This window comes from Mustela nivalis (assembly GCF_964662115.1).
Source record: "Mustela nivalis genome assembly, chromosome: 1".
Lineage (NCBI taxonomy): Eukaryota > Metazoa > Chordata > Mammalia > Carnivora > Mustelidae > Mustela > Mustela nivalis.
Window position 1 is genome coordinate 159,207,551 of NC_139020.1, and position 16,620 is coordinate 159,224,170.

At 41.1% G+C, this 16,620-nt stretch overlaps 1 protein-coding gene and 1 pseudogene across 2 annotated transcripts in view; both read left to right on the forward strand.

Annotated features, from left to right (window-relative positions):
- The window catches only part of KBTBD12 (kelch repeat and BTB domain containing 12), a 76,315-nt gene that overhangs the window by 49,178 nt on the left and 10,517 nt on the right, over nt 1–16,620 (forward strand). The window lies entirely within an intron of this gene.
- LOC309842345 (large ribosomal subunit protein uL11 pseudogene) lies at nt 12,692–13,260 on the forward strand (annotated as a pseudogene). Its single transcript has one exon. The product of its transcript is annotated as a large ribosomal subunit protein uL11 pseudogene (transcript).

The following is a 16,620-nucleotide window of genomic DNA, read 5'->3' on the forward strand; positions in this document are numbered from 1 at the left end:
AGATCCCAGCTGCTGGACCCGCACACCCAACCAGGGCTCTCCTCCAGCTGCGATCACAAATCTCCTCTCCATCCTCTGGCTTTTGGCTTTCTCCAGACCAGAAGAGAAAAACAGAGAATTACAAAAGGTAGCCCCAGGGCATCCAGAGGGATGGGTGGCAATTAGCATCTAAGGACCTAAAAGATAATTCTGTTTCGTCTTCCATCTTTATCTTATCTTTCCTTGTATAATATCAAGTTAGAGAATTGATACCCTCCAGCTTTTCAAACCTGTCTACACTCATACCAAGAAACAATCTCTTTTCTTGGTACTGTAATGATGCTTTCAGCCAGAGGGAAAGGGATTTACCATATGACTCTCAAAGTCCATTTTAATTATTTGGTTCTAACACAGTGGATTTTCTGGGATAAGCTAAACGAATCATCACTGGGGTTTTGTGAAAATGGAGCAATTGTATAATAGCGTGCTCGTGATGAACCAGCAACCTCAGCATCAGATCTAAAAACAGGCACTGAATTTTCTCTCCTCGTGTGACACGAACCTAGTCATCCCATTTATTTAGTCAGAAAACCACAATCAAGAAATTAATCTTTTTATAATCTACTCAGTGAATTCAGTAAAAAGGTGATTGAAATGTAACTTTTGATAAGCATTTGGGATGCCAGCAGTATGTCCAACATGTCAAGAAAGACAGATTCATAAACATGTGATAAATTTAATAGTTTGGTTTTGGTTAAAATACTAGTTTGAACACCTCTATTTTCTCCCCAAGCCCCACTAAAATGACAGTGAAAGGAATAAACCCAGTCGGACAAAGGAAAGAAGAGGGAGGGCAACAGCAACCAAATTCTGGAAGCTGGAGGGCCAAGGAATAAGTAGTAATTAACCAGACCTGAGAAAGTTCCATCCTGAACTGGCCACAGGAAAAGCAAGCATACAGACAAAACCCCCAGATTTGTAGCACAGAACCCTGGGCAACCTCAGGGACTGGCAACAACAGGCACCTCTGGAGGAGGGAAGGAAGGTGATGCTGCCAGAGGAAAGGAAGACCTGACTCTCCTCCTTACTCTCAGTAGAGACGCGGAGCCCTGCCTCCACCCTAATGGAGACCAAGGCTGAGGCCAGGAGCAAAAGGCGGGTGCTCAGTACTGAAGCAGGCAGAGTAAGTGAACAGCTGCACACAGAATATTGAGATCCCCACTTTTCTTCCTTCCTGGCTTCCAGAATGTGGACAACCATATCCTCCAGGCATGGGACTGGAAGACTTGTCTTTGGCCAGCCCTGATAAGGGAAAGCCAAATCACCCCGTGGAGAACCTCACAGAGAAAGCTTCCACAACATCCCACTCTTAAAGATGAACAAACAGCTGGAGGATCTCAGAGATTTGAGGAAAGTGTGTAAATCAGAGAAAAAGTCAAAACAAATAAAAAAGAGCAACTTGGAGGAAACGGAAATTATAACAGAAGTGTCCTCAGAGACATAAGAGAAAACACTGCCGTCAATGAACGGGAAAAGCATATTTCAAAGAGTTCTTGGAAATTAAAAGTATGATAGGCAAAATTAAATATACAATAGGAAATTTGGAGGATAGAGTGGAGGAACTTCTCAGAAAGCAGAGCGAAAACCAGTTCAATGGAAAGTAAGACAGGAAACAAGTCCAAAGTGTCCATCGTTTGAATAAGAAGAGTTCCAGTAGAAAAGAGCAGAGAACATGGGGAGGAATAAATCATCTGTAAAATAAATTAAGAAATTTTCCCAGAACTGAAGTCACCAGTTCACAAGGATACACCACATGAAATACACACAGTGAATGAAAACCAACCCAAACTAAAGCACTTAGGGACAAATAAAAGTTCCCAAAAACTTCCAGAGAGAGAGGGGAATAGGTTTCATACAAAATGTCAAGAATCAGAACGGCTTCCAATTCTGAACCAAGACCTTGGAATCCAGAAGAAAATGAAACAAATGCCTTCAAAGGTCCTATGGGGAAATTATTTTCCACCTACACTTCTATACCTGCTGAATTATTCATTAAGCGGGAGGGCACAAATTCAGCCAAGAAATGTCTCAAAATATGTAACTCCTCTGTGCCCTTTTATTAGGATACGATTCACCAAAAATGGACAGATAAACCAAAAAAGAATTGACACTGGATCCAGGGAACAGGGTCAAACACGATAGAAAAGAAGAAATTCCCAGGAAGATGTTGAGGGACGATCTGAGGGGAGATCAGCACAGAATGGGGTGGCTCGAAAGGCTTAGCGGGAGAAGACTGCCAGCAGAGAAAACGGATGAGATCTTCAGGTTTTGGAAGATCCAGACATTTAGACATTTGGAGAAGAGCAATGAAAACGAACCAAACCGAGCAATTGGCGTGGAGAAAACAAGAAGCTGCACAGGAAAGGAGAAGTATGGCACATGGCTCATCTGTGAAGAGCTTTTATAATAATAGCGTCTAATAATGTAAGTATTAAACCCTGCGCTGACCAACATCACACCTTAACTATTCGGGAAAAACAGGAAACCAGGAAGTAGGCAAACACGGGGATGTGAAAGAAAGGTAGAACCGCATTTTCCATTTTCCATGGTGGGCGCCGAGAGTCAATACCTTCATCTGAGAAATCAAGCAGCATCAGTAGTGTAAAAAGTATTATTTACAGAAACAATACCCAATGCCAGCAGACTCAGCCAAGTTGAAAGAGGAGCAGTAAATGTGGGGGAGGGGAGGAGATGACTGTTTTTAAGGAATACACCTTGTAAAGCTGTTTGACTCTTTTACATCATGTGCATGTAGAACTGATAAATCAAAAACTAAACTTAAAATGTATAAATAATAGTACATATAATGCAGGAGTACTGGGGTTTGGGGGGAGGGATATGAAGGAAAATATTATCTAGGACGTCTGCTGGGAGCTGATTCTCCATGAGTCTCAGGCATGTCTTGTGAGCAGAAGCACTGACTGTCTTTGTCCTGGACTATCTTTTTAAGCATGTTTTTATAGCATACAGCCCAGAAAACAGAAACAGTGTCTCCCTCTGCAGCAAAAGGCAGGTATACTTACTGGCCATTATAAAAGATTCAGGGTCCTGGGGTGGCTCTGTCAGTTAGGCACCTGACTCCTGATTTTGGCTTAGGTCATGATCTCAGGGCCGTGGGATCAAGCCCCACATCAGGGTCCATGCTCAGTGGCGAGTCTGCTATGTCCCTCTCTCTGTCCCTCTGCCCCCCTAAATAAATAAATAAATCTTTTAAAAAAAAAATGATTTAGGGTCCCTAAGCTCAGGGTTCCTCTCCTATAATGCAGCCCATTGACTACACAGGTATCACCTGTCACTCTTCATGCTGTTCTGTGGGAACTGGGTCTCAAATAAAGAATGCTGATGCATTGGCTACTACTCTCTCTGTGAATGACATTGCCCTTCATCTCAGACCTTGGGGGTTCACATCATCTCTCGGTGTCCACAAAACTGTAACAAGCAACCCTGTAAAATCTCATTCTCTGCACAGTTCTTGACAGAGTCCTGGAACTCACCAGCGCAGAATGGGGTCAGGGGACAGAAACAAACACAAAAGCAACTACAAAACCTCTTTCTCCACCTCCAACAGAGTGAGGAAACCAGCATTATGTTTCATAAACATCAGAGCTCATTAACCCCAGTCCTTCACAAACTTACAAAATAGAGAAGAGAGAGCATTTTCCAATTCATCCTGATACCAAAACTAGACAAAGACATTGCAAAGCAACTATAGGCCAATACCCTTAAGAATAAGGATGCAAAAATCCTCAACAAAATACAAGCAAACTGAATCCAGCAACATACAAAAAAAATTATACATCATGCCAAGCAGGATTATCCCATGAATGAAAAGTTGGTTCACCATGTGAAAGTTAACCAATTCAAGACATCGTATTTGTAGAGTAAAGGGCAAAAAAGAGGTCAATCATTTCAATACATGCAGAAAAAGATCTGTCAGAATCCAATACCCTTCCATGACAGTAACACCTAGCAAATTAGAAATGGAATGGAATTTCCACAACCTGATAAGGGCCAACCCAGCTAACATCATACTTAGTGGTCAAGGACTGAAAGCTTCCTCCCTAAAATCGGGAACAGGACAAGAATTTTATTTTTGCCACTTATATTCAACATTATACTAGAGGTTCCAATGAAGGCAATTGGGAAAGAAAAACAAACAAAACGCACTGAGATCAGAAAAGAATAAATAATTGTATACAACATGATCTTTTATTTAGAAAAATCCCAAAGAATCCAAACACAAAAAAAACTTTTAGAGCTAATGAATTCAACAAGGTTGCAGGATGCAAGACCAATATACAAAAAAAAAAATTGTATTTTCTATACCCTCACAATGAACAATCTGAAAATGGAATTAAGAAAACAGTGCCATTTATAATAGTATCAAAAAGAATAAAATGCATAGTAATCTAAGTGACCTAAAAAGTGCAGGACTTGTTCACTGAAAAGTGCAGAACATCATGAAAAGAAATTAAAACCTAAACAAAATCCAAAAGATTGCACAGAAAAATTAACAAACCGATCCTAAAATTTATATGGAAATGCAAGAGACAGAGACTATACAAAAGTCTTGAACAAAATTAGAAGACTCATGCTTCCTAATTTCAAAACTCCCTTCAAAGCTATAATAATCAAGACTGTGTGGAACCAGCACAATAGCAGACATACAGATCAGTGGAATACACTTGACGTTCCAGGGCGGTACGAGGGTGCCAAGACAACTCAATGAAGAAAGGATCCCTTTTCAACAAATGGTGCAGGAATAATTGGATGTCCACATGCAAGTGAATGAATTTGGACTCCTACCTCACCCATGGACAAAAATGAACTCAAAGTAGATCCACAACCCAAACATAAGAGCTAAAACTGTGAAACTCTTAGGAGAAAACTCGCACATAAATCTTTGTGATCCCAAATGAGGCCATGGTTTCTTAGGTACGTCTGAGCACAAACAAAAAAGAGAAAGTGAGGAAATTGTGCATGGAAATTAAAAACTTTTGTGCTTCAAAGGGCACCACCAAGGAAATGAAAAGACAACCCACAGGAAAAGAGAAAATATTTGCAAACCGCATATCTGATAAGAAGATTTGTATCTAGAATATATTAAGAACTCTTACAATTCAATCATAAAAAGAAAAAGAACCCTTTTTTTTTTAATTGACAAAGGACCTGAACAGACATTTCTCCAACGAATATAAACAAATGGCCCGTGCTCAGCCTCATGAGCCATCGGGGAAATGCAAATCAAAACCATAATGAGGTTAACACTTCACCACCACTGGGATGTCTATGACAAAGAAAATCAATAACAAATATTGACAAGGATTGGAGAAACTGGAGCCCTCCTGCACTGCTGATGAAAATGTAAAATAGGGCAGCTGCTTTAGAAAACTCCCGCAGTTCCTCAGAAGGTTAAACACAGAGTTGTCCTAGGACCCAGCAATTCCACTCCTAGGTATAGACCCAAGAGAATTAAAGATAGACATCCACACAAACACCCATACACAAATGTTCACAACAGCAGTATTTTTAACAGCCTGAAAGTAGAACCCAAATCGCTATCAACTAATGAATGTACAAAGGAAATGTGGTGCATTCATACAGTGAAATATTATTTGGCAATAAAAAGGAACAGCATACTAACACAAACTACCACATAACTGAAGCTTGGAAACATTATATGAAGTAAAAGAAGGCTGCCGCAAAAGACCTTGTATGATTCCATTTATATGAAATGTGCAGAAAAGGCAAATGCATAGAGATAGAAAGTAGACTTGTGGTTGTCAGGGGGACTCAGGAACAAGAAATGACTGCTAATGGGTACAAGGTACAGGGCTGCTTTTTAAGGAGAAATGTTTTGAAATTAGATGTGGTGACAGTTGCACAGCTCTGTGAATATACTAAAACACACTGAATTATACATTTTTTAAAAGATTAATTTTATGGCATGTATATTATATCACAATAAATCTGGTATTAAGGGGAAAGGAGCTCTTCTTTCTTTTCCCCCCAAAGTAATTTGGCTTTTGTGTTTGGCACTTATGAGGAGAATTAGCTGAATTGCCCACAGGAAAAGTGCAGGGGGGCGAGTTCTTTGCTTGGAAGAGGCAGAAATGGCTCATCTAGGGACAGAAATGTAGGTTTCTGGAGACCGAGAGAGAGAGACAGTGGTGGCAGGTGACCCCTAGAGGCAGGAAACTATTTGCTGCTCATAAAAGCCTCTAGGAGGAGAGGACAACCTAGTGGCTGTAGGATCTTGCAAAAGACCCCAGTGTCAATATTGGACACACAGAAATCTTGCCTTTCAAGGGACCAGGGGACCCTGGGGAGCAGACATCTCGGTAACAGCTGTAATGAACTGAATACTGAAGACCCACTCCCATGTTCTCTAGCTCCAGTGAGCCCCCAGGATTACTCGGCTATCCCACGAGGAGGGGCTGCTACCAGAGGGCCCAGTTGCCTTCCCGCTGGCAAAGCCCCCACTTCAGCTCTTTCCAGCTACTGGCTCTTTGAGACTCAGCTTTCCTCCAGCCTCTGGTTTTAGCATGTTTCCCCCTAAATCTCTGGTGGAGGATCTCCTCACCTCCTACCCCCGCCCTAGCCGGTTGGCACCCATATTTGCAATCTGTAGCTACTCTCCCATTCCTTCCAAGGTGACACGGGACCTCCGTGAGCAAGTTGAGGGAGCCCGTGGTTTTCTCCATTTCAGCTCTGTCTGGCTACCCTAGTGGGCGAGGCTCTGGCAGAGAGGTTCCCCCAGAGTCCAGCCCTAAGTCCCTTCTGCTTCCAGTCCCCCTTAGCCCATCTGACACATTTTCACCATCTTCCTTGGATAATTCTAGGAATCTGTCCTTCCTCCACCCAGGACCTGAGAGCTCTCTGCCTCCCCTCGCTCCAGCAAGATTTCCTCTCAAACCACCCCTCTGTCTTCTCTCATTCAGCCTCTCAGGGCCCAGTCCTAAAGGTAGAAAGGCTGCCAAGGACAACCCGGAGTTATCAAAAAGAGAAAACACATTGGGAAGCACTTCAAAAAATTAATCACCTCGCTAACAAATGTAGACTCCAATGGACAGCTAAGGAGTGCCTGGGTGGCTCAGTCATCGGGCATCTGCCTTAGGCTCAGGTCCTGCTCCCCTGCTCCCCTGCTTACCCTCTCTCTCTCCCTCTCCCCCTGCTCGTGTTCCCTTTCTCACTGCCTCTCTCTCTGTCAAATAGATAAAATCTAAAAAAAAAAAAAAAAAAAAAAAAATGGACAGCTAACAGTTAGCTGGTGTAGACTCTGCCAGGAGCTATTCTGAGCACTTTGCATATGTTAATTGATTTAATTCTCACAGGAGCCTGTGAGGTGGATCCTCACAGCAGAAACAGAAGCCACCGAAAGAGGTCACACAGAGGGTAAATGTCGAATCTGGAGTCCAAAATCCAGATCATCTGGCCCCGAAGTCTGCATTTTTTTAACCAGGTGGCTATATTGTCTCTCCGTGCCAAACAAATTAAATGGGAATATTTGGGTATGTGACCTGGGCATCCACATGTTCTCAAAGCTCTTCAGATTCTTCTAATATGCAGTCGGAATTGAGAACCACTACGCTGGCTGATGTCCGCTCTTCATTCATTCAACAAAGCTTTGTTGAGTGACTTCTGGGTAATAAACCTATGTTAAGCCCTGGAGAACGAATGTATGTGGTCCCAGCCCTGAAGGAGGAAAGTGAGAGCAAAACTGGAAGTTGCTACGTTAGTGGAATAACGTTTTCAGCCAGAGGCTTAGACGGTAGCTGTGCTCCATAGAGAAAGAGCTGATTCCAGGTTTGGAGCACAAAAACTGTGATCTTGTACTGCCAGAAAGCATACCAGAAAACGCTTAAGGGAGTCATATCAAAAGACAGAGAAGCCAGCCTAAAAGGGTAGTCAGTGGCCAAATTTGGAATAATCTAAACATCCAAAGTCATTACTGACTGTAATTGATTGAATATATAATAAATGTAAAAGGAACGATCGAAGGATACATGGACTTGTCATTTTGCAACCCCTAATATAGTAATTGGTTCAGGCAAATCATCAGTGGATATAAAAAGCATTGACTGAAAGGTTATGAAGAACAGGATCCGGACATAGCACCGAAGTACTGCCCAATATTAACCACAATACTGATACTAACTATGAGGAAAAATACAGACTTCCTCAACAGTGATATTGGACGGTCACCATTGTAACCAAATAATCATCATTAAAAATAGGATAATTGTATGATACAGTTGACCCTTGAACAATGCAGGAGTGGGAGGTGCCGACCCCCACCCCCATGCAGTCAAAAACCCATGTATAAGTTTGGACTCTCCCAAAACTTATCTAATAACCTCCTCTTGACCAGAAGCCTTACTGATAACACAGTCAATTAACACATATTTTGTATGTTATATGCATTATATACTAAAATAGTTATATTAAAGTAAGCTAGAGAAAATAAAATATGGTTAAAATAATGAGAAGGAGAAAATATACTTATAGTACTATTTATCGAAACAAATCTGTATATAAGCAGACTCATGTGATTCAAACCCATGTTGTTCAAGGATCGACTGTGTATTCTTTCTGGGTAATACAGTAGGAAGGTCTTGCCTACCTCCCATCACCAAATTTATTAACTTGTGTCTAATCAAGCCTCCAGACTTCCAGTTTATAGGGAATACAAGGAGAGGAACAGCTAAATGACCCTCTGCGGGAACAGACAGATTCAGAATGTGGACATTCAAACAAGAAAACTGGTCCAAACCCAAAAAAGTTATTTAGTGTCATGGGAAATTTAAAAAACAAACAAACAAAAACAGTGCCATCCTAAATGAAAAGCAATCAGAAAGACATAAAAACCAAATATAAAGTGTGAGTGTTTATTGCATTCTGATTGAAAAGAGTAGTCATATAAGGACAGTTTGGGGACAAGTGCAGAAATCAGAACATGGACAGGATATTATTTAATATGATGGAATTAATGTTTTTTTCTTAGGTCTGATAACGGTATTGTAATTATGTAAAGAAATATTTTTATTCTTAGAAGAAGCATGGTGAGTATTTAGGGGTGAAGTGTCATGTCTGCTACTAATTTTTAAATGTTTCAGAAAAAGAAAATGTGTGTTCATGTGTACACATGAGGGAAGCAGTAAAAATATGGAGACATGTTAACTATTATTAAATCCAGATGGAAAGTCTGCTGGTATTCTCTGTACTCCACTTTCCACTACTTCCAGTTTCTCAAAATAAAAAGTTGAGAAAGGAACAAAAAGATTTGGTGGCAACTACACGATCAACTTCTGTTTTATCTTAGGACTATCAGCCACAGAAAGAAATATAGTATAATTGAATTTGTCTGTTTTACCATCGTTATTTCAATCTTCCCTGGAGAAACTGTACTAAAATTGTAATATCCTGAAGGAGACTTGCTACTTTTGTTTTTTATATGTCGTATCTACCGTTTGTACTTACAAAAAGAATGGAGACCATTTAAAGAATAAGCATAGGAGCAATGAAACTAAAAACATGCCTCGTATTAAGTGGAGAGGATAGTTTTATCAGAAAACCTAAGCTAAGGGAAATTTCCAGAATTTAGCTCAGCTTGCTGGCCACCAAGGCAAAGAAGCCAAAATGATGGGTTCTCAAACTCTTTTTGAGGGAGTCATACAAGTGTCTTCTTCTACTGCTTCTCATCCCAAGTCTGCCTTACTCTTTTCTCACTTCCATCTGTGTTCTTCCCAGAGACCTTCCATGATACAGGCCAAGATGGCGCAACAGCCATCAGTTTCACCTTGTTCTGGCACTCCGGTCATCCAGCACTGTTCTCTAGACACCAGAGCAATGGAGTGGGGGTCAATTCATGTGCAGGGGATCAGGAAGTAGTATCCTCCAACAGATAGGACCTCCTGTCACTAGACAGTGACAGGCTAACATATCATCCCAAAATCCTGCAGCCTTACTGCATCGCTCCTGTCCTGACTGCTAAGGGACATTAGTTCGCTCTTCCACACCAGCTTTTCCCTCCACACTGATTGGCCTCATTTTCCAATTAAGTTTCCAATAAATAAAAGTAACCATCTGCTTTAGGCTGAGCTCCTCCAAAGATAAACAGTGAGACAGGATTTGAGTTTACATAGTTCTGGGAGGCATTAAGAGAGGAGACGCGAGTGAGACAGGAAAGGAAAGAGGCCATGAGGAAGAATTAACTGGCGGATTACTGCCATGGGCCACTGGCATTCAATCTTGTTGGAAAACTCAAGAGACAGTGTGGATCAGCCTCCGGGTTGTTCCCTGTGGTGGGGAATCTGAGGTACTTATCCTCAGATTGACTCCCAACTTGCCCCCCTTGAGCTGAGAGAAAATCCTCAGGCAAAGAGTAGCAGGAGGATGTGATCAGCATGTTCTGGAACAAACATCACCGAGAGGATGTGGCTGACAGCGGATCTGTCACTGATGCCACCGATGGTGGCATCCTAACCACCCACCTTCAAACAAAGACGCTTTATTACTTCTAACTAAAATGCTGCCTCTGAACAGATTCGGCTTCTGGTGGTTTTAGCCGACTGTTCACTGTTTTCATCTTGCACAAGTTTCTTCTTACCATGTAATCACTGGTTTCGCGTTCTTTTTTCTAGAACGCATCCCAGAATAGGAATGCAGCCTCAGTGTTCTGTGCTGAGTTGGCATACCAATCTATCTATGTTTTAGAAGTTTTTGCGAACTGGAAAGACTGACATTGATTGATTAGCATGACATACGACTTTCTCTCCAGTCTCCAAGCCAGGAAACACTGGGCCAGTCTACTATCGCACGGGACTGCAGGCAGCAGAAAGGGCCTGGGAGCCGGCAGCATTGACATCACAATGGCCAAGACAGAATAGGATTTAGGGAACTGTGTTCTTTTTAAAATGACTCAGAATTAGTTTCAAGCTTACAGAAAAGTGGCAAAACAAAAACATAATCAATACAGCATAATCAATACACAGATTCACCTATTGCTAACATGTTGCCCCTTTTGCTTTATTTAGCATTTGCTTAGTCACAGCAGACAGATACAGAATTTTCTGTATCTGCAGACAGATACAGAATTTTGTTCTATTCATATTTGAGAAGTTGTATGTATCACAGTCCTTACCCCTAGATATTGGAGTGTGCAGAATAAAAAGAATATTCTCTTACATAACCATAGTGTAACTAACAATTTTAGGAATTTTAACATTGATTCATACTTTAATATATTCTACTCTTAGTATTCTAATTTTGTCAACTGACTTAATAATGTCCCTCACACCATTTTTTTCCTTTCCATACCCATCTACCATCAGGTATAGCATTTTCTTGATATGTCTCTTCAGTTTGCTTAACTCTGAAATATTTCTACATACATCTTTTTGCCTTTTATAACACTGACATTTTAAAATAATACAGTCTTTCCTCCTTTTAAATAAAATATTCCTCTTCTGAGATCCAGTTGAAGATCCCTTGTAATTAAACCTGGGTTATGCATTTCAGGCTAGAATATTACATCCCTGCTATGTCCTTCTCAGCACATGACATCTAGAGACAATTCAAGTCCATTGCCCCTCACTGGCAATGTTATTTTTATTTACCTGGTCAATATATTGCCTAACTTCACTTAGAGTTACTTCACTTGAGGCGATTCTTTAAAACCATGCATTTTTATTTTTTCACTAAACAACATCTCCCAGGGGTCATTCCGAATCAGGTAACAGAGGTCATCCTTGCTCAGTGTTACAGCTGGGTAGTGTCCATTGCATGTATGTGTCATAGGAACTCTGTTCTTTATTTTTTTGCTAAGGTAGCTCCCAACATCTCTTTGGACCAAAAGCTAGGGCCATCTCCCCGATTCCCACTAGAGACTGTAAGCTGGGTTCCAGTCAAGATGGAGTCTGCATTCCCATTTTGAATGCAAGCAATGCCCCTGGGCAGAATGCATGGAGCAGTTACCTGAGAGCTCTGAAACTAAATGGTCATAGGCAGATTGGGGAAGAAAAAACCAGAACATGCAGTACCAGCAAATCAATGATAAGTTCCCACATTTGTTTCCCTTGGTACCTATTGGTTGATACTCAAAGGCGACCTGAAACCCAGAACTTTGCACCAAGGGTGGACAGAAAGAGCTCTAAGGGAAGCCCTCTACTTCTGTTTCAAGGAACAAGAAAGAGGACCACATGGGTCAGAGGAAGTGGGGGATATTGTCTTCTTCTTTTTCCATTCTCTCCCACCCCAGTCCTCAGGCAACGCCAGGTGATGACTGACAACAGCAGAGACTGGGCTGGCACCCCTTTCTCTTGACCAGGGGACCTTTGGTCCTAAGAATGGGAGGAAAGACCCCATTGCCTTTCTCTCTCAAGTTACTGGCCCTTAGACTTGGAAGCAAACAAATTCAAGGAAAGTGGGCAGCACCATGGGGAATCTAAAGCCCCAGCTTTTTAGCCAGAAGACCAAGAAGGGGAACAAGGGAATTCCTACGGGGGGGTAAAAGGTGTCAGGAAGATTGAAGGTAGGGACAAGCTCAAGAAAATGATCCCATAGCTTTTGGCTTCTGACTTGGAGGAAGTGAAGGTGCAACGGTCTTCATTTGCCCCAAATCCAGGTTCATCTGACACCAGCCACCTCCACCATGTCCCCTAAGTTCAACCCCACGGATGTCAAAGTCATATACCTGAGGTGGATGGGTGGGGCAGTCCATGCCACATCAGCCACCTGGGTCTGTCCCCCAAAAATGTTGGTGATGGCATTAGCAAGGCAAACCGTCATTGGAAGGGTCTAAGGATTACAGTGAAACTGATCATTCGGAACAGAGAGACTCAGAATGAAGTGGTACCTTCTGCCTCTACCCTGATTGTCAAAGCCCTTAAGGAACTGCCAAGAGACAGAAAGAAGCAGAAAAACATGAAGCACAGTGGAAATATCACTTTTGATGAGATTGTCGACCTTGCTTGACAGATGCAGCACCAAGCTTTAGCCACTAAAGCCACTTAGCGTTAGCCAAGTTCCATCTCTGGAACCACTAAAGAGATCCTGGGGACTGCCCACTCTGTGGGCTGCAATGTTGATGGCCGCCACCTTCATGGCCTCATAGATGACATCAACAGTGGTGCAGTGGAATGCTGGTTAGTTAGAACTGCAGAGGAAAATATTTCAATAAAGGATCATTTGACAACAACAACAACAAAATCAATCCCATAAAGTTGGTTATGAGTTCCTGGGCTCATACCTCACCTGCACATGGATGGTTTAGTCCTAAATGGTATACTAAAGTCTTTGAGAATTGAATAGTAATCACTGCCCAGTTCCTGCCTGGCCACTGCATAACACACACACACACACACACACACACACACACACACACACACAGCCCAGTGACACTGTGAGGGCTTTGAACCCTAAGCTGACATCAGGAGCACAGCCCACAAAAGGTAGGTGGGAACTGGTGTTGTACCTCACTGGGTCAGTTTTCTGCTTAAAAAAAAAATCAATATTTTCCATAGGATTTAAACAAGACCCAGAATCATAATATTAACAATGCTTATATATAATTCAAAATTACTTGACATACCAAGAACCAAGAAAATATCAACATCTCACAAGGGAGAAGACAAGACAACATGCCAACTCCGAGATGTCACAAATTTTGAAATAACTAGGCAGATGCTTTAAAGCAGTTATTAAAATGGTGCTCCAGGGTGCCTGGGTGGCTCAGTGGGTTAAGCCGCTGCCTTCAGCTCAGGTCATGATCTCAGGGTCCTGGGATCGAGTCCCGCATCGGGCTCTCTGCTCAGCAGGGAGCCTGCTTCCTCCTCTCTCTCTGTCTGCCTGCTTCTCTGCCTACTTGTGATGTCTCTCTGTCAAATAAATAAAATTAAAAAAATAATCTTTAAAATGGTGCTCCAAGAAGCGACTACTTTTGAAAGGTATGTAAAGATAGAAAGTCTCAGTAGAGAAGCAGAAGTAATTAAAAAAAGAAGAAGAAGAACCAAATGGAAATTTTAGAACAGAAAAACAAAATAACAGATTACTGAATGGACTCAATTTGAAGACAGATAAAATTATCCATTCAGAAAAACAAAGAGAAAAAGTTGGGGAAAAAAACTGAACAGAGCTTTGGGGACCTATGAGGCAATGCTAAGAGGTCTAATACTCATGTCATGATCCCAGAAGGAAAGAAGAAATATCGGTGAAGAAAAGATATTTAAGGAATAATGAAAAATTGCCAAATTTGACTATGAAATGCACTTATAGAGTCAAGAAACTCAGCAAACTGAAATAAGTCAATCTTTCTGATTGTCCTATTTCAGAATGAGATCTATCATATGATTTCATTCATGTGGAATTTAAGAAACAAAACAGAGGATCATAAGGGAAGGGAGGGAAAATAAAACAAGATGAAATCAGTAAGGGAGACAAACCATAAGAGACTCTTAATCATAGGAAACAAATTGAGGTTGCTGGAGGCAGGGCAGGGGAATGGGGTAAATGGGTGATGGACATTAAGGAGGGCACGTGATATAATGAGCGCTGAGTATTATATAAAACTGATGAATCACTAAACTCTACCTCTGAAACTAATAATACACTATATGTTAATTAATTAAATTTAAATTTAAATAAAGAAACTCAGCGAACTAAAAACAGGATAGGGTGTCTGGGTGGCTCAGTGGGTTAAGCCTCTGCCTTCAGCTCAGGTCATGATCTCAGAGTCCTGGGATCGAGCCCCACATCAGGCTCTCTGCTCAGCGGGGATCCTGCTTCCCCCCCCCTCTCTGCCTGCCTCTCTGCCTACTTGTGATCTCTATCTGTCAAATAAATAAATAAAATCTTAAAAATAATAATAATAATAATAAATAAAAATAAAACAGGATAAACTTGGAAAAACCCACACCCATACACATCATAACCAAACTTCTAAAAACTAAAGATAAGGAGAAGATCTTGAAGAAGCCAGAGAAGAACAACAGATAACATATGAAGGGAAAGTATTAAAATGAGTGTGAATTTCTCAAGCTAGGTCATAAGGCAATGAAACAAAGCTTTTAAGCTCTGAAAAAAAATAATTATCTGGAATTGTGTAAGAAGCAAAAATACCCTTCAGGAATGAGGGCAAAATTAAGATAAAATATTCTCTGATGGAGAAGAACTAAGAGATTTATGGCCAACAGACCTGCCAACAGAAAGTTAAAGAAAATTCCTCAGATCAAAGGCAAATGATTCAGAGAAAGTTGGAACTTCAGGAATCAAGGAAGAGAAACAGAATCCCCAACACCTATTTCATCCATCCACCAACTCATTTCCCTTCTGGTAACCATCAGTTTGTTCTCTAAAGTTAAGGATTTCTTTGCCTCTCTCTCTCTCCCCTTTACTTAAATTCCATACATGAGTGAAATCATGTGATATTTGTCTTTCTCTGACTGACTTATTTCACTTAGTGTAATACTCTTTAGCTCCAGCCACGTCATTGCAAATGGCAAGATTTCATTCTTTTTATGGCTAAGTAATATTCCATTACCTATCAATCAATTGATCAATTGATAGATAAATATGGCATCCATCATTGATGAACACTTGAGCTGCTTCTGTATCTTGACTATTGTAAATAATGCTGCTATAAACATAAGAGTATATGTATCCATTTGGATTAGTGTTCTTGTATTCTTTGGGTAAATACCCAATAGTGCGATTACTGGGTCGCAACCTCCATACTGTTTTCCACAGTGACTGCACCATTTGGTATTCCCACCAACAAAGCACAAGTATTTCTTTTTCTCCACATCCTCTCCAACACCTGTTGTTTCTTGGGTTATTGATTTTAGCCATTGTTACAGGTGTAAGGTGATATTTCATTGAAGTTTTGATTTGCATTTCCCTGGTGAGTGATGTTGAGGATCTTTTCATGTGTCTGTTGGACATCTGGGGTTTTCTTTGGAGAAATGTCTGTTCATGTCTTCTGCCCATTTTTAAGTTGGAATTTTTGGTTTTGGGGTGTTGAGTCTGATAAGTTTATATATATATATTGATTTTACATATTGTAGACTCTTTATTGGATATGTCATTTGCAAATATCTTCTCTCCTTCTGTAGGTTGTCCTTTAATTCACTGATTGTTTCCTTCACTGTGCAGAAACTTTTTATCTTGATGAAGTCCCAATAGTTGATTTTTGCTTTTGTTTCCCTTGCCTCAGGAGACATGCTTGTTGCTATGGTGAATGAAGTTGCTATGGTGAATGGTCTGACAGTGTTTTCAGTTTATGGGGTTTTTTTAAAATTTATTTTAGAGAGAGAGAGAGAGGAAGAGAGAGTGAGCACAAGCAGGGAGAGGGGGAGGGGAAGAGATAGAGAAGAAGCAGACTCCCCACTAACTGGAGAGCCTGACTTGGGGCTCAGTCCCAGAACCCTGAGATCATGACCTGAGCCAAAGGCAGACACTTAACCTGAGCTCCCAGGTGCCCCATTTTCAGTGTATATTAATGTTATACAGAGAGGACCATTTCCCCAAAGGTAGACATAGGAACTATATGGTAATAAGCTTCCTGTTTTCCACTGGAAATATATT